The sequence below is a fragment of the Cherax quadricarinatus genome, chromosome 86, assembly GCF_038502225.1.
Source record: "Cherax quadricarinatus isolate ZL_2023a chromosome 86, ASM3850222v1, whole genome shotgun sequence".
NCBI lineage: Eukaryota > Metazoa > Arthropoda > Malacostraca > Decapoda > Parastacidae > Cherax > Cherax quadricarinatus.
Window position 1 is genome coordinate 5496834 of NC_091377.1, and position 25729 is coordinate 5522562.

General features: G+C 45.1%; 1 protein-coding gene across 13 annotated transcripts in view; it reads right to left on the reverse strand.

The window, feature by feature from the left end:
- LOC138855244 (somatostatin receptor type 5-like) overlaps positions 1 to 25729 on the reverse strand; it is a 332516-nt gene that overhangs the window by 95856 nt on the left and 210931 nt on the right. For 5 of the 13 annotated variants that reach the window (XR_011394436.1, XM_070103591.1, XM_070103589.1 and 2 more), the window contains one exon: positions 25082 to 25137. The exons of 2 other annotated variants lie outside the window; for them this stretch is intronic. The gene's annotated coding sequence lies outside the window, so the exon portion shown is untranslated. 6 more of the 13 variants (XR_011394435.1, XR_011394439.1, XR_011394437.1 and 3 more) reach the window with 6 other exon arrangements.

Sequence of the window (25729 nt, forward strand, 5' to 3'; positions counted from 1 at the left end):
TAGTCACATTGATGTACAAGACACACACTTGTTCTAACATATGTTGAGATGAAGCTTGTGTTGTATTCATGTGTCTTACATCTGCATCTTTACAGGCATTAATAAATATATGATTTATTCACAATCATAATCGCAATCAAAAAATAACTGATAAAAACTCAACTAATCAATACCACACTGCTGTATATGCTTTACGATATAAAAACTCAACTTGCTCTAAGTTCGCCAGCAAATGTTTCCTACACAGAGAGTCGTTCAGTAAGCTTTAAAAATTTCAGTTTCGTTCAAAATTTATACATTCAAATTCACTGATTTACGAAAACAGTTAATTAATATGATGATTCTGACTTACAAACTTGGATGTTCAAATTTGTTTTACATAATAACTCTGGAATATCTTACACTATAGATTCTTCTTTTAAAAATTAAGATCTTCTAAATAAAAGCTTTTGTATTCTGAGTTCATTATTCATACATAAACTTTATCTGATGTACGTAAGGAGTAAGTTATCAAATGTACCAGAAAACAAGTAAATCGGAGAAATATTGTTAAATATGTTCGACTTCAGGAAGGTTGTGAAGCCTGGCTGCACGTCAATGTATTTAGTTTCAAGCAGTGTTATGACTGTTGACTGAAGGTGAGACTGTTGCTGACAAGCAGTGTTATGACTGTTGACTGAAGGTGAGACTGTTGCTGACAAGCAGTGTTATGACTGTTGACTGAAGGTGAGACTGTTGCTGACAAGCAGTGTTATGACTGTTGACTGAAGGTGAGACTGTTGCTGACAAGCAGTGTTATGACTGTTGACTGAAGGTGAGACTGTTGCTGACAAGCAGTGTTATGACTGTTGACTGAAGGTGAGACTGTTGCTGACAAGCAGTGTTATGACTGTTGACTGAAGGTGAGACTGTTGCTGACAAGCAGTGTTATGACTGTTGACTGAAGGTGAGACTGTTGCTGACAAGCAGTGTTATGACTGTTGACTGAAGGTGAGACTGTTGCTGACAAGCAGTGTTATGACTGTTGACTGAAGGTGAGACTGTTGCTGACAAGCAGTGTTATGACTGTTGGTTGAAGGTTAGACTGCTGCTGACAAGCAGTGTTATGACTGTTGACTGAAGGTGAGACTGTTGCTGACAAGCAGTGTTATGACTGTTGACTGAAGGTGGGACTGCTGCTGACAAGCAGTGTTATGACTGTTGATTGAAGGTGAGACTGTTGCTGACAAGCAGTGTTATGACTGTTGACTGAAGGTGAGACTGTTGCTGACAAGCAGTGTTATGACTGTTGACTGAAGGTGAGACTGTTGCTGACAAGCAGTGTTATGACTGTTGACTGAAGGTGAGACTGTTGCTGACAAGCAGTGTTATGACTGTTGATTAAAGGTGGGACTGCTGCTGACAAGCAGTGTTATGACTGTTGACTGAAGGTTAGACTGCTGCTGACAAGCAGTGTTATGACTGTTGACTGAAGGTGAGACTGTTGCTGACAAGCAGTGTTATGACTGTTGATTGAAGGTGGGACTGTTGCTGACAAGCAGTGTTATGACTGTTGATTGAAGGTTAGACTGCTGCTGACAAGCAGTGTTATGACTGTTGACTGAAGGTGGGACTGCTGCTGACAAGCAGTGTTATGACTGTTGATTGAAGGTGAGACTGTTGCTGACAAGCAGTGTTATGACTGTTGATTAAAGGTGGGACTGCTGCTGACAAGCAGTGTTATGACTGTTGATTGAAGGTGGGACTGCTGCTGACAGTGTCATGACTGTTGAATGAAGGTTAGACTGCTGCTGACAAGCAGTGTTATGACTGTGGAAGGTGGGACTGCTGCTGACAAGCAGTGTTATGACTGTTGATTGAAGGTTAGACTGCTGCTGACAAGCAGTGTTATGACTGTTGATTGCAGGTGGGACTGCTGCTGACAAGCAGTGTTATGACTGTGGAAGGTGGGACTGCTGCTGACAAGCAGTGTTATGACTGTTGATTGAAGGTTAGACTGCTGCTGACAAGCAGTGTTATGACTGTTGATTGAAGGTTAGACTGCTGCTGACAAGCAGTGTTATGACTGTTGACTGAAGGTGGGACTGCTGCTGACAAGCAGTGTTATGACTGTTGATTGAAGGTTAGACTGCTGCTGACAAGCAGTGTTATGACTTGATTAAAGGTGGGACTGCTGCTGACAAGCAGTGTTATGACCGTTGATTGAAGGTGGGACTGCTGCTGACAGTGTCATGACTGTTGAATGAAGGTTAGACTGCTGCTGACAAGCAGTGTTATGACTGTGGAAGGTGGGACTGCTGCTGACAAGCAGTGTTATGACTGTGGAAGGTGGGACTGCTGCTGACAAGCAGTGTTATGACTGTTGGTTGAAGGTTAGACTGCTGCTGACAAGCAGTGTTATGACTGTTGGTTGAAGGTTAGACTGCTGCTGACAAGCAGTGTTATGACTGTTGATTGAAGGTTAGACTGCTGCTGACAAGCAGTGTTATGACTGTTGGTTGAAGGTTAGACTGCTGCTGACAAGCAGTGTTATGACTGTTGGTTGAAGGTTAGACTGCTGCTGACAAGCAGTGTTATGACTGTTGGTTGAAGGTTAGACTGCTGCTGACAAGCAGTGTTATGACTGTTGGTTGAAGGTTAGACTGCTGCTGACAAGCAGTGTTATGACTGTTGGTTGAAGGTGGGACTGCTGCTGACAAGCAGTGTTATGACTGTTGGTTGAAGGTTAGACTGCTGCTGACAAGCAGTGTTATGACTGTTGGTTGAAGGTGGGACTGCTGCTGACAAGCAGTGTTATGACTGTTGGTTGAAGGTTAGACTGCTGCTGATAACAAGGAACACAAGACACACGTGTCACAAACCTTCGTTAGGATAATGTTTCTCTCAAAGACTTGAAAACATCCCTCCCTAGAGAGAAACGTTGCCCCATGTTTGGTCTGCTATATGTGCTTTTCTCTTCTGCTAAATTCATAAAGATAATGACCGTCTTGTTAATAAAAGTGGTTATAGCTGTATAAAACATACTTCATTTTGTCGAAAGTTGCTCATTCCTGTATGAAAATAAACTGACAACTTTACTACTCGCAAACTGTAGATAAAACTTGAGGTTTCAGCAGGTTCTGGACTAGTTCCAGCTACGGTACTATGACATATTATTCATGGAATGGAATTAATACTATTATTTATTATCAAAGACCTTGCTATATCCCACGTTGTCTGTGGCCCCTCTTGGCAAGAATCATAAAACTGAATAATGTTGGCTATATCTTTCACCCATCTATTAATAGTCATAACGTCAAGAAATCTTCAAATCTGCAGCATTTCCGAAATCATATTCTGAAGATATATACAGCACTTCACATTTATGGTATGGCAAAGAAGAGCATGTCTCACTAATATGTATGACAGTACACATAACAGGAAATAATAAGCACACTGGATAGTTTGTACACAACAAGAGCACTATACGTACACCAGGTAGTTTGTACACACCAGGAGCACTATACGTACACCAGGTAGTTTGTATACGAGACTCTAGCATTTCTATATTAGTATGGTGTCATTAGAGTCACAATTTAACCATCGTTACATGTACCCTTCACTCCTATAGGCAGTGATCGCTGCACTCCTTCCCTCCTTCCTGTCTGTCTCTCTCTCTCTCTCTCTCTCTCTCTCTCTCCATCTCCCTCTTTCACACACACACACACACACACACACACACACACACACACACACCGAGAATATCATGCTTCAACTACACGCAGTCAAGAGCGTTAATTGCCGGTCAGATGTCTGCTTGGTAGGTGAGGGAGGAAGTGGGTGGAAGATGCACTGGATGGGAGGGACTAGGTGAGGCAGTGGGCGGGAGAGACACTGAGTGGGTGAGGCAGTAGGTGAGGAAGTGAGTGTAGGAAAAGCACAGAGAGGGGTGGCCAGAGAGTAGGGCTGCAGGAGAGGCAGAGAGGGGTAGCCAGAGGGCAGGGCTGCAGGAGAGGTAGAGAGGGGTAGCCAAACAGAGGGCAGGGCTGCAGGAGAGGCACTGAGAGGTGTGGCCAAACAGAGGGCAGGGCTGCAGGAGAGGCACTGAGAGGTGTGGCCAAACAGAGGGCAAGGCTGCAGGAAAGGCACTGAGAGGGTTGGCCAAACAGAGGGCAGGGCTGCAGGAAAGGCACTGTGAGGGGTAGCCAGAGGGCAGGGCTGCAGTAAAGACATTGAGAGGGGTGACCAAACAGAGGGCAGGGTTGCAGGAAAGGCACTGAGAGGGGTGGTCAAACAGAGGGCAGGACTGCAGGAGAGGCACTGAGAGGGGTGGCCAAACAGAGGGCAGGGCAGCAGGAAAGGCTCTTAGAGGGCTGGTCAAACAGAGGGCAGGGCAGCAGGAAAGGCACTTAGAGGGGTGGCCAAACAGAGGGCAAGGTTGCAGGAAAGACACTGAGAGGGGTGGCCCATGGAGGTTAGGGTTGCAGGAAAGGCACTGAGAGGGGTGGCCAAACAGAGGGCAGGGCTGCAGGAACGGCACTGAGAGGGATGACCAAACAAAGGGCAGGGCTGCAGGAAACGCAGAGGGGTGACCAAATAGAGGGCATGGCTGCTCACTAACCATTAATTATAAATATTTTTCTCTCTCCGTAAAGGCATTCCTCGACTCGCTTAAATATGTCTTTGTTAACCAAATCATTAGTTTTCTTATCAATGAGTGTGTTTATGCAGCCAAATGGGAAATACAACATATATTTTATTGTATTTCAGAAAGGCAGTGTTAAACTAAGGTTACATGGGCAGGTTGTAGTAATAAACCCTATGTGAGAGGACGTAGGATCAAACGTTTAATCATTCAGCAAAGCCGGTTTCAAAAATACTGCTTCAGCCTTTGCAACAGACGCTATATTAAACATCAAAGGCAGTAGAGGCAGCATGTGTTTCACTGCAGGCACTGTGCCACACTTACATTATGTGAGTGCCACACTTAGTGCGTGTAAGAGTGTCACACTTATTTAAGTACGAACACTCAACTCAGAATAAAATTTAATTTCGGTAAATATATGAGGGTGTTGGGCGCTAGGTAACTGTTGTTATGATTAAAGGTCTTCAAGTGGAAATCTGAAGGTTTCTTTCTGAGCTTGCTACAACATTTTTCTTTCCTTACCATCTCACTTATTTTTTCAAATATTTTATTTGTTTTAATGGGAAGAATTGGACTGATTGTTTCATAACAGTAGCATTAAGAGCTTAACACTTCCTCCATCTTCTCTGAGGTAGGGTGTGCTGATTGCTCTCCTGGAGTCTTCATTCCCGTAACGAGATTATTACCCAATATTTCCATGAACATACAGCATGGCGACGAGTCCAGGATCTCCGAGTCTATTACGTCGCAATATTTGATAGTGTTCAGTCTTCTCTAAGCCAGCGGCGCCACCTCCCTCGGAGTCACTGTATCGAAGACAGATGTAGGCCATATATTACTGTTCTTTCATCAGATTAAAGCGAAAAAAAGATAAAAGATTGAGTGAACTTGTTTACGACCACACAGACTTATGTGACTATGGCTACAAAACAGATATTTTTTTTATAATTGCTAACTAGTGTTTAAATCTGCTCGTTTATATAAAGCTACCACTTGTAACATTATTGCAACAGTTCCAATATATATTTTGTCTGGACTAGTAAATTTCAACATACTTCATGGCCAAGTCAATAGAAGTCTGGTGCAAGCTTACCATCGAGGTGCAGGTACCAAGATGTGATGACGCTATTCTCGACTCAGATCAGTCCAGTTGAAGATGTGATGTACCAAATATTTCCTGGTCTCTAAAGTACGTATTTCTTAGTAGTGGTTCTTTCAACAAGTCATTTATACTTGTGTTCATAGGTGCTATATCTAGCACCTATGAACACCTTCAGTGAAGGTGACTTCACTAAGTCACCGTCACTGAACACAGGTTAAATGTTGTAGAGCAAATGCAGTATAATTCGAATCACTGTTTATGTAGAAGATCAGGTAAAAAAAAAAGAGATTAACGATATCAACGCACGTCGCCAGAGCCTCAACTACACAAACCTGAAGGCGAATATGATTTAGTATGTTTTTATCCGCAGACAGATGGCCGAACCCAGGAGAAATCGACCCATGATAACTTAGTGGATTTCATATTTTCCAATATCTCCTTGGAAAATTTCCCTGATGAACGTATCTTCTTCCCACGCTAGACAGATCGAGGACTCTCAGAAAAACTCACAGGGAAGATTCATAAACCACACTGAATGGAGAAAGTAAGAAAGAAGTTAGTCATAAAAGGCTGTGAATGTACAAACCTGTCCTAATAACTCCAACGTAGATTTTTTACCAACAATACGTCATTAAGCCAATTTCTCTTCCTACGTAATTTAATTTAGGTTAACGTCAATGCACAAATTTAAACATTTATAAAATGTAGTAACATTCACGAGAAGAGTAATGAATAGAGAAGTTCTAACAAAAAAAAAGGGAACCTAGTTTTAATAATCAATAAATATTACGTAGAAACGGAATTATGAACCGACGTTCATAATTAAAATTATGAAAGTAACGTATGCTCAGGAGAATGTGTTAAGGTTTGGTGTTACGTTGAACATTCACCTCTCACTAACATAACTTACATCTTTGCTCTCTTAAAAATTTTTATGTACTCACATCAATGTTTTCCCATCAAGACTTTTTATTTTATTTTATGTAACGTTTTAAAACTAGTGTAAATTCTTCTTCTTCTTATATCAGCCAGCACCTACATTGTCTGCCAAGATTTATCAATTTGACACTCAAATTTGTATATATACATTCACACAGGAAGACAAGGACTAACATTCACGAATATAACATAAAAACAAAAATAATACAATATGGTAATTTATTATATTAAAGCTAAATTTCCTGTTAATGCTTTCCTGCATACTAACATGAAGGTTTTACTGAAGAAGCAGTTGTAGTATCCACTGCTGACCTGGGTACAAGAATTTTTCTTACTGCCCTCCTGCTTTACCTCTACTGTTGCTGTTACTATTACTGCTGCTGCTGCTGCTCATTTTCCTTCCCCTCGTAGTATTCGCCGTTTTCCCGTCGTCCACCTTTTCCTTGTCTTCCTCCTCCTCCTTGTTCTCCTTCATTGCTATGGATACATCGTCTGCTTCATTGCTTCACTTATCTCCCCTGATGTTCTTTTGTTTGCCATTCTTTACTCGCAGTGGAACCCTCGTTTCCTCTTATAGTTCGCAGCTCCTCCTTGTGTTTTCCGCGACTTCTGCTGCTGCTGCTGCTGCTGCTGCAGCTGCGCTCTCTCTCTCTCTCTCTCTCTCTCTCTCTCTCTCTCTCTCTCTCTCTCTCTCTCTCTCTCAATAAATTCCGTTTCACCTAGGGTACCCTGTTTCCTAATGTTCAGCGTTTTGTCTAATTCATCTTCACATGAAACGTTTCAAAGTGGCTTGTATTCCTTAAAGGTGTTTTGCTTTCCCTGGCTTTTCAGTTTGACGTTAGTAGCACCTAAGCTCAGGTGGAAGGTCCTTCACTTGCTGCTGCAGTACTTGTGTGTGTTAGAGGCCCTCTTTTGCTTCATAGAACATTCCTGCCGTCTCTCTTTCTCTGTCATTGCTTCACTCCCTGCATCTATTCCTCCACTAACATGGCACATTCTTCCATACCCTAGTTATACTACCGTGTCCCCATAACACAGTCCATCACGCACCCTCTCCCACTCTCCATGTAAAGCCCATCCATCATACACCCTCTTTCACTCGCCAAATTAATTATGCCTTACATTACAGTTGTCTTATCTGTTTTGGTCAGCTGGTTTTTATGTGACCTTTTTACTGAGAGAAAAAGGTCACAAAAGGTTACTCACTCAAGGCTTAGTTACAAGTACTTCTGGCAGTTTGTCATACACACAGACGATGATAAAACTAATTGCAAAGTACGTATGTGCTTCATTGCTCGCTCTTTGAGGACCAGCGAGATAATGTAACCTATGCAATGTCAAGGTATCTTATAAATCAAAATAAGATACCAGATATTTTAAGGAAATATCCTAAAATTGCTTGCAACAGATATAACAAAGTGTAAATACATATCCAGATATAATCATGTTAAACATTTTCTTAGGCTACCATCCACAAGAGAAAATAAGGAGCACAATGAACTAGCCGCTCTGTCGACAAAATAAATCTAATCTTTTCCCCAGTTTTCCCAATTACATTGTCCAGAACATTTCGTTATCGTCACCCACCATTCCCTATCACCACCCATCATTTACTGTCGTCACCCACCATTCCCTATCACCACCCATTATTTACTGTCGTCACCCACCATTCCCTATCACCACCCATCATTTACTGTCGTCACCCACCATTCCCTATCACCACCCATCATTTACTCTCACCCACCATTCCCTATCACCACCCATCATTTACTGTCGTCACCCACCATTCCCTATCACCACCCACCATTTACTATCGTCACCCGCCATTTCCTTGCTTAGCCTACCATTCACTACCATCTTCTACCTACCATCTCCCACACTGTCTTTCCACAACACCCATCATCAACGTCTTTACTCTTCATCATTCATAGATTTTCTCCAAGAAACCATCCATTTATTTCTGAGTCTCCCATTTTCTCCTGATCACCTGAAGGTCAAACTAACGTATTCTCCCGGTGACCAGCAGGGCAAACTAAAGTAATCTCCCGGTGACCAGCAGGGAAAACTAAAGTATTCACCAATGACCAACAGGGCAAACTAAAGTATTCTCCTGGTGACCAGCAAGGCAAACTATTGTATTCTCCTGGTGACCAGCAGGGAAAACTAAAGTGATCTCCCGGTGACCAGCAGGGCAAACTATTCTCCTGGTGACCAGCAGGGAAAACTAAAGTGATATCCCGGTGACCAGCAGGGAAAACTAAAGTGATCTCCTGGTGACCAGCAGGGCAAATTAAAGTATTCTCCCGGTGACCAGCAGGGCAGACTAAAGGAGATTCCTGGTGATCAGCAGGGCAGGCTGAAGTATTCGCTTGATCACCAGCAGGGTAGACTAAAGTATTCTGCTGATATTATCGTAGCTTATATTTTCTCTTAATGTAGCAGTTGGATCTAAGACAATGATGGCCTCAGTGCTACAATAACTTCCAGTACCTGGCTGAGAAAGTGATCACCAGCGTTAGAGAACTTAATGGTTCAATATAAGAGTGACTTATAGTGAGGTGCCACTCTGATCACTGAAAGTGTTCCTTCATGTTGAGCTTCATCATACTGAATAAGGTGAGTAAAAAAAAACGAGAGGGGGATTTAAATGAATGGAGTGAGGAGGGTGAATAAGTTGAATATGAGTACGGCGTAACGTCTAGGAAAAGTGTACTCACCTAGTTGTACTCACCTAGTTGAGGTTGCGGGGGTCGAGTCCGAGCTCCTGGCCCCGCCTCTTCACTGATCGCTACTAGGTCACTCTCCCTGAGCCGTGAGCTTTATCATACCTCTGCTTAAACCTATGTATGGATCCTGCCTCCACTACATCGCTTCCCAAACTATTCCACATTCCACTACTCTGTGGCTGAAGAAATACTTCCTAACATCCCTGTGATTCATCTGTGTCTTCAGCTTCCAACTGTGTCCCCTTGTTACTGTGTCCAATCTCTGGAACATCCTGTCTTTGTCCACCTTGTCAATTCCTCTCAGTATTTTGTATGTCGTTATCATGTCCCCCCTATCTCTCCTGTCCTCCAGTGTCGTCAGGTTGATTTCCCTTAACCTCTCCTCGTAGGACATACCTCTTAGCTCTGGGACTAGTCTTGTTGCAAACCTTTGCACTTTCTCTAGTTTCTTCACGTGCTTGGCTAGGTGTGGGTTCCAAACTGGTGCCGCATACTCCAATATGGGCCTAACATACACGGTGTACAGGGTCCTGAATGATTCCTTATTAAGATGTCGGAATGCTGTTCTGAGGTTTGCTAGGCGCCCATAAGCTGCAGCAGTTATTTGGTTGATGTGCGCTTCAGGAGATGTGCCTGGTGTTATACTCACCCCAAGATCTTTTTCCTTGAGTGAGGTTTGTAGTCTCTGACCCCCTAGACTGTACTCCGTCTGCGGCCTTCTTTGCCCTTCCCCAATCTTCATGACTTTGCACTTGGTGGGATTGAACTCCAGGAGCCAATTGCTGGACCAGGTCTGCAGCCTGTCCAGATCCCTTTGTAGTTCTGCCTGGTCTTCGATCGAGTGTATTCTTCTCATCAACTTCACGTCATCTGCAAACAGGGACACCTCAGAGTCTATTCCTTCCGTCATGTCGTTCACAAATACCAGAAACAGCACTGGTTCTAGGTGTGTGTGTGTGTGTGTGTGTGTGTGTGTGTGTGTGTGTGTGTGAAATGCGTGTCATAAGCAACCAAACACATTTGGTGTTAGTGAAGAAGGGTAAGAGAGAACATTATCACAGCTACATTACCTTGAAGGACTGAGATCCTCTGAGCACCTGTCAGGCCACATTCTGGTAATGACACATACATTGTGTCTGTCACTACACTCATATTTTATATTCCCCCTCTCCCTCCTCCTTCTCTCTCCCTCCACAAAAAAAATAGAAAAAAAATCATAGAAATGCTTCAAAATGGATAAGTAATTTGAATTACAACAAAAACGCATCGACAATACAATGTCTTCTTTAATTACGAAGAGGGAAAAAGAGACATGATAGCTAAAAGCAGAAGACATGATAACTACATAGAGGAAAAGACATGACACCTATATAGAGACGTGATAACTATATAGAGAAGACATGACAGCTACATACAGCAGGAGACATGATAACTACATACAAGAAGTGGCATAATTACAAATTCGATTATAAACTATGAGAAAATATATAAAATTTGTTGGATGATGGAGAGACAGAAGAAGAGTCCGCCATTGCAAGAAGACATATTGACACGTTACTACACAATATTTCTTCACAATAAGAATGTAATTCAATATGAAACGATAAAAATAGTAAAAATGTGAATGGCCGAGCCTCTGAAGATGTTTGCTATGGAAAACTAAGATGAATTTGGGGAGGAGTTTTATAAAGTGTGTTGGTAGAATTTGACTAGAGGGAAGTGAGCTCAAGCAAGGAGAGGGAAGCGAGCTCAAGCAAGGAGAGGGAAGTGAGCTCAAGCAAGGAGAGGGAAGTGAGCTCAAGCAAGGAGAGGGAAGTGAGCTCAAGCAAGGAGAGGGAAGTGAGCTCAAGCAAGCCGAGGGAAGTCTTCACCAATAATTCACACTTTGGAAAGGAAACCTGAGACGTTCAGATCCATCCTGGACTTAATAATGGTTCAGAAGGAACCAAAATTGTGGTCTAAAGTTTTCTCTTTAAGGTGTGCATTATTTGTGCTCTCAGCGACTATATTGTGGCTTAGTCTTCGAAGAGAAGAATAAGCCAAGCAGGTACCCTACAAACACTGGTCTGTAAATGTTAAGAACAAACGGTGACAACAACAAAAAGTGAGAAATATGAGTGTTATATTCAAACGAAAACAATACCCGTATGGCTATACGGGGAATGGGAGATAAAGGGTGCATAACGCCAATGGTGAAGGTGAAAATATTCAACTATGCTAGAGTGATCAGCAGAAGTCCCAAGGATCGGAGTTACGATCCATACCGTGTCTATATTAACGATCTAAAGGAGAGCAAAGACACTTATATATCTCAGGAGAGGTAAAGGCAATGAGAAGAATATGATGTGTTTAACAGAGTAAAACTGCACGAAGACCCAGACACCCTGCAAATGCTCCAGTAAGTAGCTACTACAAGTCAACCCAATAAATATAAGAGTCGTGAAAGTTGGAGAGGGGTTAGGGAGAGGTGCTGAGAAAGCACACTTAGGGAAGGAAGACACTCCAAACATCGGGAAAGACAAATGCTAGAGAGGGGATATATTACACTGAGTATTTCACTCGAGGAACATCAACTACATCACATCAATCCTCTATTTTACTCTTCTCTGCCTTACTTCCTGTCTACCTTGCTTTCCTTATCTCATCTCCCACCTCCTCCTCCTCCTCTCCCCCCCACCTGGCCTGGCCTTCTCACTAACAATGATGAAGGCCTTGAGCTACAGTCCTACTGCCTCCTCCTTGCATTTCCTCCAACTCCTCATCCTCCTACTTCTCCCTCCTCCTGCTACTCCTCTATCTTTTCTTTCCTCTTCCTCCTCCTCCTACATTCATCATCTCTGACAAAAACTGGTGTCGACACCATCGTGTGCAATATTTTCCTCTCGTTCCCCTGGTCTTCCTTTCCTCTTCCCTCTACTACCCACTTCCACCTTCACCCATCTTCCCCCTTACTCCTGCTCTCTTTCGTACTTATTTCCAGAGGCTATATGGCACACCTTACAAAAGCAAATAATGTCAGTCTTACTGAAGATCTTGACAAGTCTCCTATACTCAAGACTTAATATCTTAAAACACCTTAAAAAATCTTTTAATCTTTTAACCTTTTTGAACCCTGAAAAGTCTATCTTAACCTCTCTAACATTTCTTAAACCCATCGACGAATTTCTTATGAGTTTCGTGGGAGCTTCTCTTAATCTCTCAAGAGACTTTTTGAAGTTTTAGAAGATTTATTTAGCTTCCATAGACTCATGAGTCTATGGAAGTGTTTCTTAACCTGTGTCAGCACTCAGACCAGATGAACAGTCTCTTAACCGGTGCTAGACTTCTTGTACTTCTGCAAAACTCTCTAACTTAATACAGTCTCAACCTTCTAGACGTCAACGTTGTCGTCAGACGTATGTCAATTACATTTTTCAATAATGAAATTTTCTTCCTATATGACCAAGTTTATCACAGTTTACACGCTCTTGTGATTCTTCCTTCGTTTACCTCCTTTTTGTTCTGGCCTTCCTTTCCTTCTTTCGATCATTTGTGCTGTTGGTCTTCCTATACCCTTACATCCTTTCCCGATTACTTCCTGGAGCTCTACACTAGCTGCTCATCTAGTCTTACACGCTGGCTTCTGCCAGTCTTGGTTCACCGTTTACTTAAGATTACCAGTGTAGTCTTTATGGCTCTGGTCCAGTATGAACCTGTCCACTGATGCGATCCAGAAAATGTAGGAGTGGTTAGTCCATATAAACACCTGACAATGATGTGCCAGGGATATACTGAGTCCCAGGTAATGAAAAGGCAGATACTGAGGCAAAGGCTGTTATAACCTATCCTGTGACTAAGACCCGCGTCAAGAAGCAATTGTACTGTTTCCTGGCAAATCTTACCTAACCTGTCCTTTTACTGAGAATTTTTTTTAAGAGAATCCTAATGTCAATTTTTTAAAAGCTTCGTATAAACTTATAAATGTTAGTTTATTATAAGCATGTTTGGCTACATAAAAAAAAGTGCGGATAACCCGCACATAGGACAAAGAAACTGATTATGACCTTTCAGCTCGACTTGGACCACTGACAAGTTACACAAGTGCGGGTTGTTTATTGTTCTGGTCACGGTGTTGTGCCTTTTTGTTCTTCAGGCTACATAACATAAAAACGTATACTTAGGCACAAGTAAGAAAATTAACAAAGCGGCTACGATAATCTGGCAAAGTTTGGCCTAAAATAACCAAGAAACATTAAAATCTGTACGATTATTACACCACGTAGCGAGAGAATGAGCTGCCTAGGGAAGCAGTAAGATCAGACGAACAAGATAGTGTTGAACGAAAGTGTTTGCTCATCGACTTTCTACAAGAATTGTCAGTGAGACTATCCTCTGTACATACACAATTGTGTATGTACACCTTAACCACGTCCACCTGTTTGTAGGTGATCCTTCCCCACTCAGTGTGGGTGATTCTTTCTCGCTCAGTGTGGGTGATCCTTCCCCGCTCAGTGTGGGTGATTCTTTCTCGCTCAGTGTGGGTGATCCTTCCCCATTCAGTGTGGGTGATTCTTTCTCGCTCAGTGTAGGTGATCCTTCCCCATTCAGTGTGGGTGATTCTTTCTCGCTCAGTGTAGGTGATCCTTCCCCGCTCAGTGTAGGTGATCCTTCCCCACTCAGTGTGGGTGATCCTTTCTCGCTCAGTGTAGGTGATCCTTCCCCATTCAGTGTGGGTGATTCTTTCTCGCTCAGTGTGGGTGATCCTTCCCCGCTCAGTGTGGGTGATCCTTCCCCATTCAGTGTGGGTGATTCTTTCTCGCTCAGTGTAGGTGATCCTTCCCCGCTCAGTGTGGGTGATCCTTCCCCATTCAGTGTGGGTGATTCTTTCTCGCTCAGTGTGGGTGATCCTTCCCCGCTCAGTGTGGGTGATCCTTCCCCGCTCAGTGTGGGTGATCCTTCCCCGCTCAGTGTGGGTGATCCTTCCCCGCTCAGTGTGGGTGATTCTTTCTCGCTCAGTGTGGGTGATCCTTCCCCGCTCAGTGTGGGTGATCCTTTCTCGCTCAGTGTGGGTGATCCTTCCCCGCTCAGTGTGGGTGATCCTTCCCCGCTCAGTGTGGGTGATCCTTACCCACTCAGTGTGGGTGATCCTTTCTCGCTCAGTGTGGGTGATCCTTCCCCACTCAGTGTGGGTGATCCTTTCTCGCTCAGTGTGGGTGATCCTTCCCCGCTCAGTGTGGGTGATCCTGCCCCACTCAGTGTGGGTGATTCTCGCTCAGTGCGGGTGATCCTTCCCCGCTCAGTGTGGGTGATCCTGCCCCACTCAGTGCCACCAGTGGGTGTCCCTGCCCCACTCAGTGCCACCAGTGGGTGTCCCTGCCCCACTCAGTGCCACCAGTGGGTGTCCCTGCCCCACTCAGTGCCACCAGTGGGTGTCCCTGCCCCACTCAGTGCCACCAGTGGGTGTCCCTGCCCCACTCAGTGCCACCAGTGGGTGTCCCTGCCCCACTCAGTGCCACCAGTGGGTGTCCCTGCCCCACTCAGTGCCACCAGTGGGTGTAACTGCCCCACTCAGTGCCACCAGTGGGTGTCCCTGCCCCATTCAGTGCCACCAGTGGGTGACCCTGCCCCATTCAGTGCCACCAGTGGGTGACCCTGCCCCATTCAGTGCCACTAGTGGGTGACCCTGCCCCACTCAGTGCCACCAGTGGGTGACCCTGCCCCATTCAGTGCCACCAGTGGGTGACCCTGCCCCATTCAGTGCCACCAGTGGGTGACCCTGCCCCACTCAGTGCCACCAGTGGGTGATCCTGCCTCACTCACTGCCACCAGTGGGTGATCCTGCCTCACTCACTGCCACCAGTGGGTGATCCTGCCCTACTCAGTGCCACCAGTGGGTGATCCTGCCCTACTCAGTGCCACCAGTGGGTGATCCTGCCTCACTCACTGCCACCAGTGGGTGATCCTGCCCTACTCAGTGCCACCAGTGGGTGATCCAGTGCCACCAGTGGGTGATCCTGCCTCACTCAGTGCCACCAGTAGGTGATCCTGCCTCACTCAGTGCCACCAGTGGGTGATCCTGTCCCACCCAGTGCCACCAGTGGGTGATCCTGTCCCACCCAGTGCCACCAGTGGGTGATCCTGTCCCACCCAGTGCCACCAGTGGGTGATCCTGCCCCACCCAGTGCCACCAGTGGGTGATCCTGCCCCACCCAGTGTCACCAGTGGGTGATCCTGCCCCACCCAGTGCCACCAGTGGGTGAACCTGCCCCACTCTCATTCTCTCCTTTCGCATCCTTCTCCACCCTCATTCTTCCCCACCCTCACCCTTCCTTCACCCACCCTCATCTTTCCCTCATTCACCCTTCCCCACCCTCATCCTTCACTTTCCCATCTTTCCCTTATCCTTCTTTCGGCTTTCAGTAATTCTTCTGCATCTTTCTGTCTCCAATCGTTACGTTTCCACAATTACCTCTCTAATTACGACTTATCTTTCTCCTTTTATCTTCTTTTTATTTCTGAATCTTTCTACCCTCCTACACCCACTCCTTACTCCCTCTCTCTTACTTCCCCTTCTCTTTATCTGTATGTGTTAGTTAGTTACCATTTTGTCCTAGGCACATGTCGATTAGACACTAGGCCTGTTGTATATGAGTACGTGTGTGTGTGTGCGTGTGTGTATGTGTGTGTATGTGTGTGTATGTGTATGTGTGTGTATGTGTGTGTATGTGTATGTGTGTATGTGTATGTGTGTGTATGTGTGTGTATGTGTGTGTATGTGTGTGCGTGTGTGTGTGTGTGTGTGTGTCTCCCCCCCCCGTAATATTTAAACAATTCATATCGTAAATATATTTTATCTTGTCAGTGGAACAAGGGGAAAAAATGTCTGCCACACTCCCTAACCTGTTTACAGTGTGAGTCAAGTTGCGTACTCAACTAGTAGTGTTTACATTGCAAGTCAAGGTGTACTCAACCACTTGTGTTTACAGTGTGAGTCAAGTTGCGTACTCAACTAGTTGTGTTTACATTGCAAGTCAAGGTGTACTCAACCACTTGTGTTTACAGTGTGAGTCAAGGTGTGTACTCAACCAGCTGTGTTAACACTGAGTCATGGCTGCGTGAGCCCTATCATACCTATTCTTAAAGTTATGTATGTAGTATCTTACCTCCATTATTTCGATGTCCAACTCGTTCCACTTCCTGATCACTCTCAGGCTAAAGAAATATTTACTGACACCTCTACAGCAACTCATTTGTGTGTTTGACTTCCAACTCGTGTGTGTGTGTGTGTGTGTGTGTGTGTGTATACACTCACATATTTGTACTCGCCTATCTGGGGTTGCAAGGGTCGATTCACAGCTCCTGGCCGCTACTAGGCTCATTCTCTTCTCCATGAACATCATCGAACCTCTTCTTACAGCTATATATGGATCCTGCCTACACTACGTCACTCTCCAGATTGTTCCACTTCCTGAAAACTCTGAAAAAATACTTCCTAACATCCCGGCGACTCATCCGAGTTTTCAACTTCCAGCCGTGACCCCTTGTTGCTGTGTCTCATCTCTGAAACATTCTCAGTATTTTATATTTCGTTATCATGTCCCTCCCCCCCCCCCCCACTGTCCCTCTTGTCCTCCAGTGTCGTCAGGCTGACTTCCCTTAATCTCTCCTTAGTTCCGAGAAAGTCTTGTTACAAACCTTTGCACTTTCTCTAGGTTCTTGGCTCGTGTTGCATACTCCAATATGGGCCTGACGTCCACAGCGTATAGCGTCTTGAATGACTCCTTAGATGTCGAAACGCTATTCTAAAGTTTGCCAGGCGCCCATATGCTGCAGCAGTTATTTGGTTATGTGCACCTCAGGAGATGTGCTCCGTATGATGCTCACCCTAAGATCCTTTTCCTTGAGTGAGTTTTTCAGCCTTTGACTTCCTAGGATGTACTCCGTCTGCGGTCTTTGTCCTTCTCCAAACTTCATGACTTTGCACTTGCTGGGGGTTAAAGTCCATGAGCCATTTGTCAGACCAGGCATGCAGCATGTCCACAGCTCCTTGTGTACTTACCTGATCCTCGTCCACTTGTATTCTCCTCATTAGCTTCATATAGTCTGCGAACAGGGACACCTCTGAATCTATCCCTTCTGTCATGTCATTCACATATACTAGAAACAGCACTGGCACCCATTCTGACACCTCGTCACGTACCAATACTCGCTAGTATTCCCGTGAAGGGACCACAGAGCGCCAACCTTCCCCATGAAGGGGGCATAGAGAGCGCCAACCTCCTCCCCGGAAGGGCTTCTCACTCTTAACTCATCTCAGGGCAGAGAGAGCCCCAACCTTACCCCGTGTAGAGGGCTTAGAGAGCGCCAACCTTCCCCCGTGAAGAGCTTCTCGCTCTTAACTCATCTCTGGGAGAAGTTTTAAACAATTTTCTCTAATTGCCTGGAAGCATTTCCAGTCTTACTGATCGTCTGAAGAATTTCCTGCTTCTTGAATTAATGTGAGGAGAGGGTTATGGAGTGGGGTAGAGGGTGGGGTGATGTAATAGGGTTACAGAGTGGAAGTGATGGAGGGTGTAGTGGTGGAGAGGGTTAGAGGAGTGTAAGGGAAGACGGGGAGGGGAGTAAACGCTGGTAGTGGTTGGAAGTGGTATTGATAAGAGAACATGTAGGTGGTGGTGACGGTAGTGATATGGTAGGTACTGATGTAGGTGGAGGGGTATGTGGTGGCAGGAAGGTGGAGGGGTATGTGGTGGCAGGAAGGTGGAGGGGTATGTGGTGGCAGGAAGGTGGAGGTGGAGGTGGTGGTAGGGGAGGTAGTGACGACGATGGAGAGAGAGAAAGAGGGGGAGTGAAGGTTGCGGTGGGGATAGTGTTGTGGATGGGTGATGAAATGGGAGATACTTTGGAACACAACAATAACAAAGAATGATAATCAGTTGAATTGAGACAATGTTTTGTAGCCAATCATAATCGCTTTATTTAGCGAAGAAAAAATGATGGATGATCTGTAGGACGCTACTTGTATTTAGTAGTATAAGACTGTGCTCTCACATTGTTTTTCAAAGTAATAATTACAATGTTTTTATCAAAAATCCCGAATCCTTCCTGGAAGACTTGCCAGGTATCACTAACACACTTTTAGCGTGATATAGACCCCAGTTATACATGCAGATCCATGTTTAGATGGTTAAAGGAGCATAAAGCTGTCGTTAGTACCTGTCATCCCAGATCTCAATGCAAAAGAGAGAGCCGCGTTAGCGGGCGGAGTACCGAACCTACATACTTGCTTGAAATAAATAACCCATATGGGTACAACATAAGGAAATACAAATCAACTGACAAGGTTGGCGAGCACGAACGGCGCCATCTGAGGGAAATGTATAAAGGAGTGTTCTAATCTGTTTTCTGATAAGTTATCAGTGATCTAAAATGTTTTCACAATGTATAACGCACCAAGGTATGAGAAAGTGCAAACTTTATGAGTTTTCCAGTACTTAAATATTGCGATACAAACTCACTATCTGAAAAATAACCAGAAATACAAACTGAACTTGATCGATGCAGAAATTTTCCACTTGTGGCTTGACTGTTTGGAAATATAATATTGATCTGTATTATCTTAGTTGCCGCAAGTTTCTCACAAGTACACAAGTGGTGTTTACACACATACTCTTCACACAAGTACACATCTTTTATTAATATTTAAAGCAAAAGATATAGAATATACACAGATATTGTCTTATTAAATCAACTTTAGATTCACATCGTCAAGGGTAAGAACATATCTGGAGGCTAATAATACACAGACCGGAACTAGCAAGGCAAAACAGAACTGGTTTTAGCGGAAGCTCTTACAAACACTTTATTCATCTTAAATAGATGACAAGAGGCCAAAAGACAGCATCGTGCAAGCAAAAAGTGAAGACAAGCAGTGGTGATAATCACAGCCAATGTTTACTAAGTACACACGCCACTCTGATGTTTAAACCATGTCAAAATACCACCAGTGAAAAGTTATAGAGTCAACACGACGCACTTACCGGCAGGTGAACTTCTAAGATAGTGAGCAGTCTCTCTCTCCTATGATGTACACACACATATAAATATATATAAATGACAAGACAACCTCTGTAGCCGACACAATTTCCTACAAGACTGACCACTACTACTACTACGAATTTCTCGCACGTTAACCTGACCACAACTGCCACTGCTAGCAAGCTACATTTGCACTTCCAAGCCCCACTCACGATCATGTGGCCACTACTATATCGCTCCACTACTTCCACTTGTGTGCTTCTACTATTCAAGTCTCCTTTCATCCATTAGTTACCCTTGGTTTTCACCCACCCTGGTAAGTGAAACTTCTCTCAATAACCACACTCAGGTGTGACATGTGTCATATTCATCCAAGTTCTTCGAGAAGAAGACAGGTAGTGAGTGCATGATCTTTGACATTTACATTTGGCAATAATGCTGTGGAAAAACCTCCTAATAACGGTAACGGCAGTGTGTTCGTATGAGTGTCATCCTGAGTGACGGAATATATCAAGGAAGCACAGTTTAGCGTCATCCTTCGTGACGGAATGTATCAAGGAAGCACAGTTTAGCGTCATCCTTCGTGACGGAATGTATCAAGGAAGCACAGTTTAGCGTCATCCTGCGTGACGGAATATATCAAGGAAGCACAGTTTAGCGTCATCCTGCGTGATGCAACATGACAAGGAAGCACAGTTTAGCATCATCCTGCGTGACGGAATATATCAAGGAAGCACAGTTTAGCGTCATCCTGCGTGACGGAATATGCCAAGGAAGCACAGTTTAGCGTCATCCTGCGTGACGGAATATGTCAAGGAAGCACAGTTTAGCGTCATCCTGCGTGACGGAATATGCCAAGGAAGCACAGTTTAGCGTCATCCTGCGTGACGGAATATGTCAAGGAAGCACAGTTTAGCGTCATCCTGCGTGACGGAATATGCCAAGGAAGCACAGTTTAGCGTCATCCTGCGTGACGGAATATGTCAAGGAGGCACAGTTTAGCGTCATCCTGCGTGACGGAATATGCCAAGGAAGCACAGTTTAGCGTCATCCTGCGTGACGGAATATGTCAAGGAGGCACAGTTTAGCGTCATCCTGCGTGACGGAATATGCCAAGGAAGCACAGTTTAGCGTCATCCTGCGTGACGGAATATGTCAAGGAGGCACAGTTTAGCGTCATCCTGCGTGACGGAATATGCCAAGGAAGCACAGTTTAGCATCATCCTGCGTGACGGAATATATCAAGGAAGCACAGTTTAGCGTCATCCTGCGTGACGGAATATGCCAAGGAAGCACAGTTTAGCGTCATCCTGCGTGACGGAATATGTCAAGGAAGCACAGTTTAGCGTCATCCTGCGTGACGGAATATGCCAAGGAAGCACAGTTTAGCGTCATCCTGCGTGACGGAATATGTCAAGGAAGCACAGTTTAGCGTCATCCTGCGTGACGGAATATGCCAAGGAAGCACAGTTTAGCGTCATCCTGCGTGACGGAATATGTCAAGGAGGCACAGTTTAGCGTCATCCTGCGTGACGGAATATGTCAAGGAAGCACAGTTTAGCGTCATCCTGCGTGACGGAATATGCCAAGGAAGCACAGTTTAGCGTCATCCTGCGTGACGGAATATGTCAAGGAAGCACAGTTTAGCGTCATCCTGCGTGACGGAATATGCCAAGGAAGCACAGTTTAGCGTCATCCTGCGTGACGGAATATGTCAAGGAGGCACAGTTTAGCGTCATCCTGCGTGACGGAATATGCCAAGGAAGCACAGTTTAGCGTCATCCTGCGTGACGGAATATGCCAAGGAAGCACAGTTTAGCGTCATCCTGCGTGACGGAATATGCCAAGGAAGCACAGTTTAGCGTCATCCTGCGTGACGGAATATGCCAAGGAAGCACAGTTTAGCGTCATCCTGCGTGACGGAATATGTCAAGGAGGCACAGTTTAGCGTCATCCTGCGTGACGGAATATGTCAAGGAAGCACAGTTTAGCGTCATCCTGCGTGACGGAATATGCCAAGGAAGCACAGTTTAGCGTCATCCTGCGTGACGGAATATGCCAAGGAAGCACAGTTTAGCGTCATCCTGCGTGACGGAATATGTCAAGGAGGCACAGTTTAGCGTCATCCTGCGTGACGGAATATGCCAAGGAAGCACAGTTTAGCGTCATCCTGCGTGACGGAATATGCCAAGGAAGCACAGTTTAGCGTCATCCTGCGTGACGGAATATGTCAAGGAGGCACAGTTTAGCGTCATCCTGCGTGACGGAATATGTCAAGGAAGCACAGTTTAGCGTCATCCTGCGTGACGGAATATGCCAAGGAAGCACAGTTTAGCGTCATCCTGCGTGACGGAATATGCCAAGGAAGCACAGTTTAGCGTCATCCTGCGTGACGGAATATGCCAAGGAAGCACAGTTTAGCGTCATCCTGCGTGACGGAATATGCCAAGGAAGCACAGTTTAGCGTCATCCTGCGTGATGCAACATGACAAGGAAGCTTAGTCAGCCTGCGTTGCCACTTTGTAACTATCACGCAGAACAGAGTAACAGCATACTTCTCATGGAACTAATTTTAATACACGTGTCTTTGAAGTGTTCGAAATCATCGTTCTCAGAATGATGACCGCTAATAAGTGGGACCCACGAAAACCTTCAGTGGACCCACAGTGCCCACTGTCCACACTGAGAACTACTGACTGCTTCCACCTCCCGATAGAGGGTAATAAGGCTACCACAAACAACAGGGTGATATTTGTAGTGGCAGTGGGTGAGATGATCTTTGTTGTAGTTGTGGGAGTGTAGCAAGGTGGGCGGGCTGGTGGGAGTAGTGTGGGTATAGTGATGGGCGTTGTGATAGGGCTGTGCGTGGTGGTGGGCTTATTGAAGAGTGGGCGTGGTGATAGGGAGTGGGCGTGATATAACAAAAAGGAAAACCTTATCATTATCGACGGAAGAGAAAAAAGAGGAAGAGGATGTGGAGAGGGAATGAAATGAATAGTATAAAAAGACGATGAAGAACAGAAAAAGGGAGAGGAGGAAAAGGAAGAGGACAAAGAAAAAAAAGAGGATGGATGCTGGTCCAGAGATAAATGGTGGATGGTTGTGACTTTAATGATCGGGGTCAGGAACACTGCCAGGGAAGAAGAGGGAAGGGATGGTGGTGGTGGTGGTGGTGGTGGTGGGACGGTGGTGGTGGTGGGACGGTGGTGGTGGTGGTGGTGGGACGGTGGTGGTGTACCAGTACGGAGGGAGTGATTGAGGAAAGTACAACCTGGATGCACTTATCTAACTCAACACAGATTGTTCAAGTGCCGTTGTAACCTTTCCTTGTCCTCTCAGTTTTGTATTCTCATTAATTTCACATCACCTGAACCGAAATATATTGGACTCTCTTCCAGTATGTCGTTCACGTATATAACAGTGCTGGTCCCAATATAGATCCTTGTGGAACCCCTCTGCCGACACTTTCTGCTGCACCATCACTGTCCTGACACTTTTTGCTGCATCATCACTGTCCTGACACTACTTGCTGCACCGTCACTGTCCTGACACTTCTTGCTGCACCATCACTGTCCTGACACTACTTGCTGCACCATCACTGTCCTGGTACTACTTGCTGCACCATCACTGTCCTGACACTACTTGCTGCACCATCACTGTCCTGGTACTACTTGCTGCACCATCACTGTCCTAACACTACTTGCTGCACCATCACTGTCCTGGTACTACTTGCTGCACCATCACTGTCCTGACACTACTTGCTGCACCATCACTGTCCTGGTACTACTCGCTGCACCATCACTGTCCTGACACTACTTGCTGCACCATCACTGTCCTGACACTTCTTGCTGCACCACCCCTGTCCTGACACTTCTTGCTGCACCACCACTGTCCTGACACTTCTTGCTGCACCACCACTGTCCTGACACTACTTGCTGCACCACCACCACTGTCCTGACACTACTTGCTGCACACCACCACTGTCCTGACACTTCTTACTGCACCACCACTGTCCTGACACTTCTTACCGCACCACCACTGTCCTGACACTTTTTACTGCACCACCACTGTCCTGACACTTCTTACTGCACCACCACTGTCCTGACACTACTTGCTGCACCACCACCACCACTGTCCTGACACTACTTGCTGCACCACCACTGTCCTGACACTACTTGCTGCACCACCACCACTGTCTCCTCTTCTTTAGACATCCTATAATCCACTCTAATACTTTAACAGTTTATCCCTTCTTGGTCCTCTGGTCTTCTTTCTAGTTCTTTCGTACGGTAGTGTTAAATGCCATCTTGCAGTTCTTGGTCCTCTGGTCTTGGTTCTAGTTCTTTCGTACGGTAGTGTTAAATGCCATCTTGCAGTTCTTGGTCCTCTGGTCTTCTTTCTAGTTCTTTCGTACGGTAGTGTTAAATGCCATCTTGCAGTCCACTTAATACTCTGGCTCTCCCTCTCTCGCTCCTCTTTGCCTCACTTCTACCACTGTGTCACAGAACTCCAACATTCTGCCAGATAAACTTTATTATTTTTAAAGCGTGCTGTTAGTTCATTAAACAATGTACTTATTTCCAGGTACTCAATCACTTCTGATTGTCTTCTCCACTGTCTTACACTGATAATGACCTGCAGTTTAACTCTGCAAATACTGGGTCTTTATTAACGATCTCCCGCATCTCTGACAAATGCAAATTTAAAATAGCGGTTTACACAGTGATTCTGCAAACTCTCAGAACAAATGGTGACACATTGTAACATTCCAATGTCTTTGAGGTGTCCACTGTCCATCTCAATAGTTTCTTCACCTCTCTCTCTCTGGTATACTCACCTAATTGTGGTTGCAGGGGCCGTGTGTGTGTGTGCGCGCGTGTATGGGCGTGCGTGGTTACACATATGTATGTATGCGAATTCGCACCATCTGACATTTCATTGAAAAAAATCTATAATATATAATATACGAGTTTGAGAGGCACTTCCCCAAACTCGGTATTAAGCTTTGAGCTTGGAAGTGTAAGAATTAAATATGGAACGATATGAGCCAAGACTTTGTCTGTGTTGAGGAAGAAAGAAAACATAATATACCGAGGGGTGTCTTAGAAATGATGGACATAATTCATCACTGGAATGACGGCTGACGGACAGAGTCAGGCCCCTAGAGACCTCCTGACCTCCTTAACTGTTGTGCATGGCCATGAGGAGGCAGGGGAAGACAGAAGAGGACAGGGAAAGGTAGGGAATGACACTGGACAGAGAAGGGACAGGGGATTCCAAGGAAATGTAAGAGAAGGGAGAGAAAATGCAAAGGTTAATTGCTTGTCTGTGTTCTGTTGCATGATATTCTGAAAGGGAAAACTTACCATCGTTGAGGAGACCCTTCTGAATGAGAAGGAAGAGAGGTTATATTTGTAATGGTGTAGTGAGAGTTCACGAGGCAGTACCATGGTACGTGTGTTCTTGTAATACCAACGTACATCTTGTATATTGATATAACATATCCCTCTATGTTCAAACAATAGTATCTATCTTTAAGTCCATATAATGCATCATATATCACAGCATAATACAACATATCACCGAGCCCACATAAAATGCTGATACACATGCTAATAACACATAGCCGTTTGTGCCCATATAACAACATTTGCCACTAAAAACTTTCCTCACCGGTTTGCGTTGAGGGGTGTGGCGTCTCCTGTCACCTCCACAGGCCAAACCAACATCTGGAAAAACACACTTAGTAAGCTGTATAATCCAGATAGACCACAATGTCTAAGTAATTCATTAGTCAATAAAGAGACCTTCTGCATCCGCCTCAACAATTTTCAATTCCACGGGCACACTCAACTCCACAACATAATTACCTGCTATTGCTGCAGTGAGTGTGTGACAAGTGGCTACATCACCATAACACTTCCTATGTGCCGTAATACCTTCACAGTGACGAAGGTAACAATTTCACAGTGTCCAGCAGTGTTAATGTGTATGATAATTATACCACCCGCACCATCATTGCTACCAACACTGCAATGCCTGGATTTATTAGGTTTAAAGTCTGCTCGATTACATGAACCCCTATTTTTAGTATTTCTAGAGAATGGCTTCGAGGGGATGGCTTCGAGAGCCTGGCTTCGAGAGCCTGGCTTCGAGAGCCTGGCTTCGAGAGCCTGGCTTCGAGAGCCTGGCTTCGAGAGCCTGGCTTCGAGAGCCTGGTTTCGAGAGCCTGGCTTCGAGAGCCTGGCTTCGAGAGCCTGGCTTCGAGAGCCTGGCTTCGAGAGCCTGGCTTCGAGAGCCTGGCTTCGAGAGCCTGGCTTC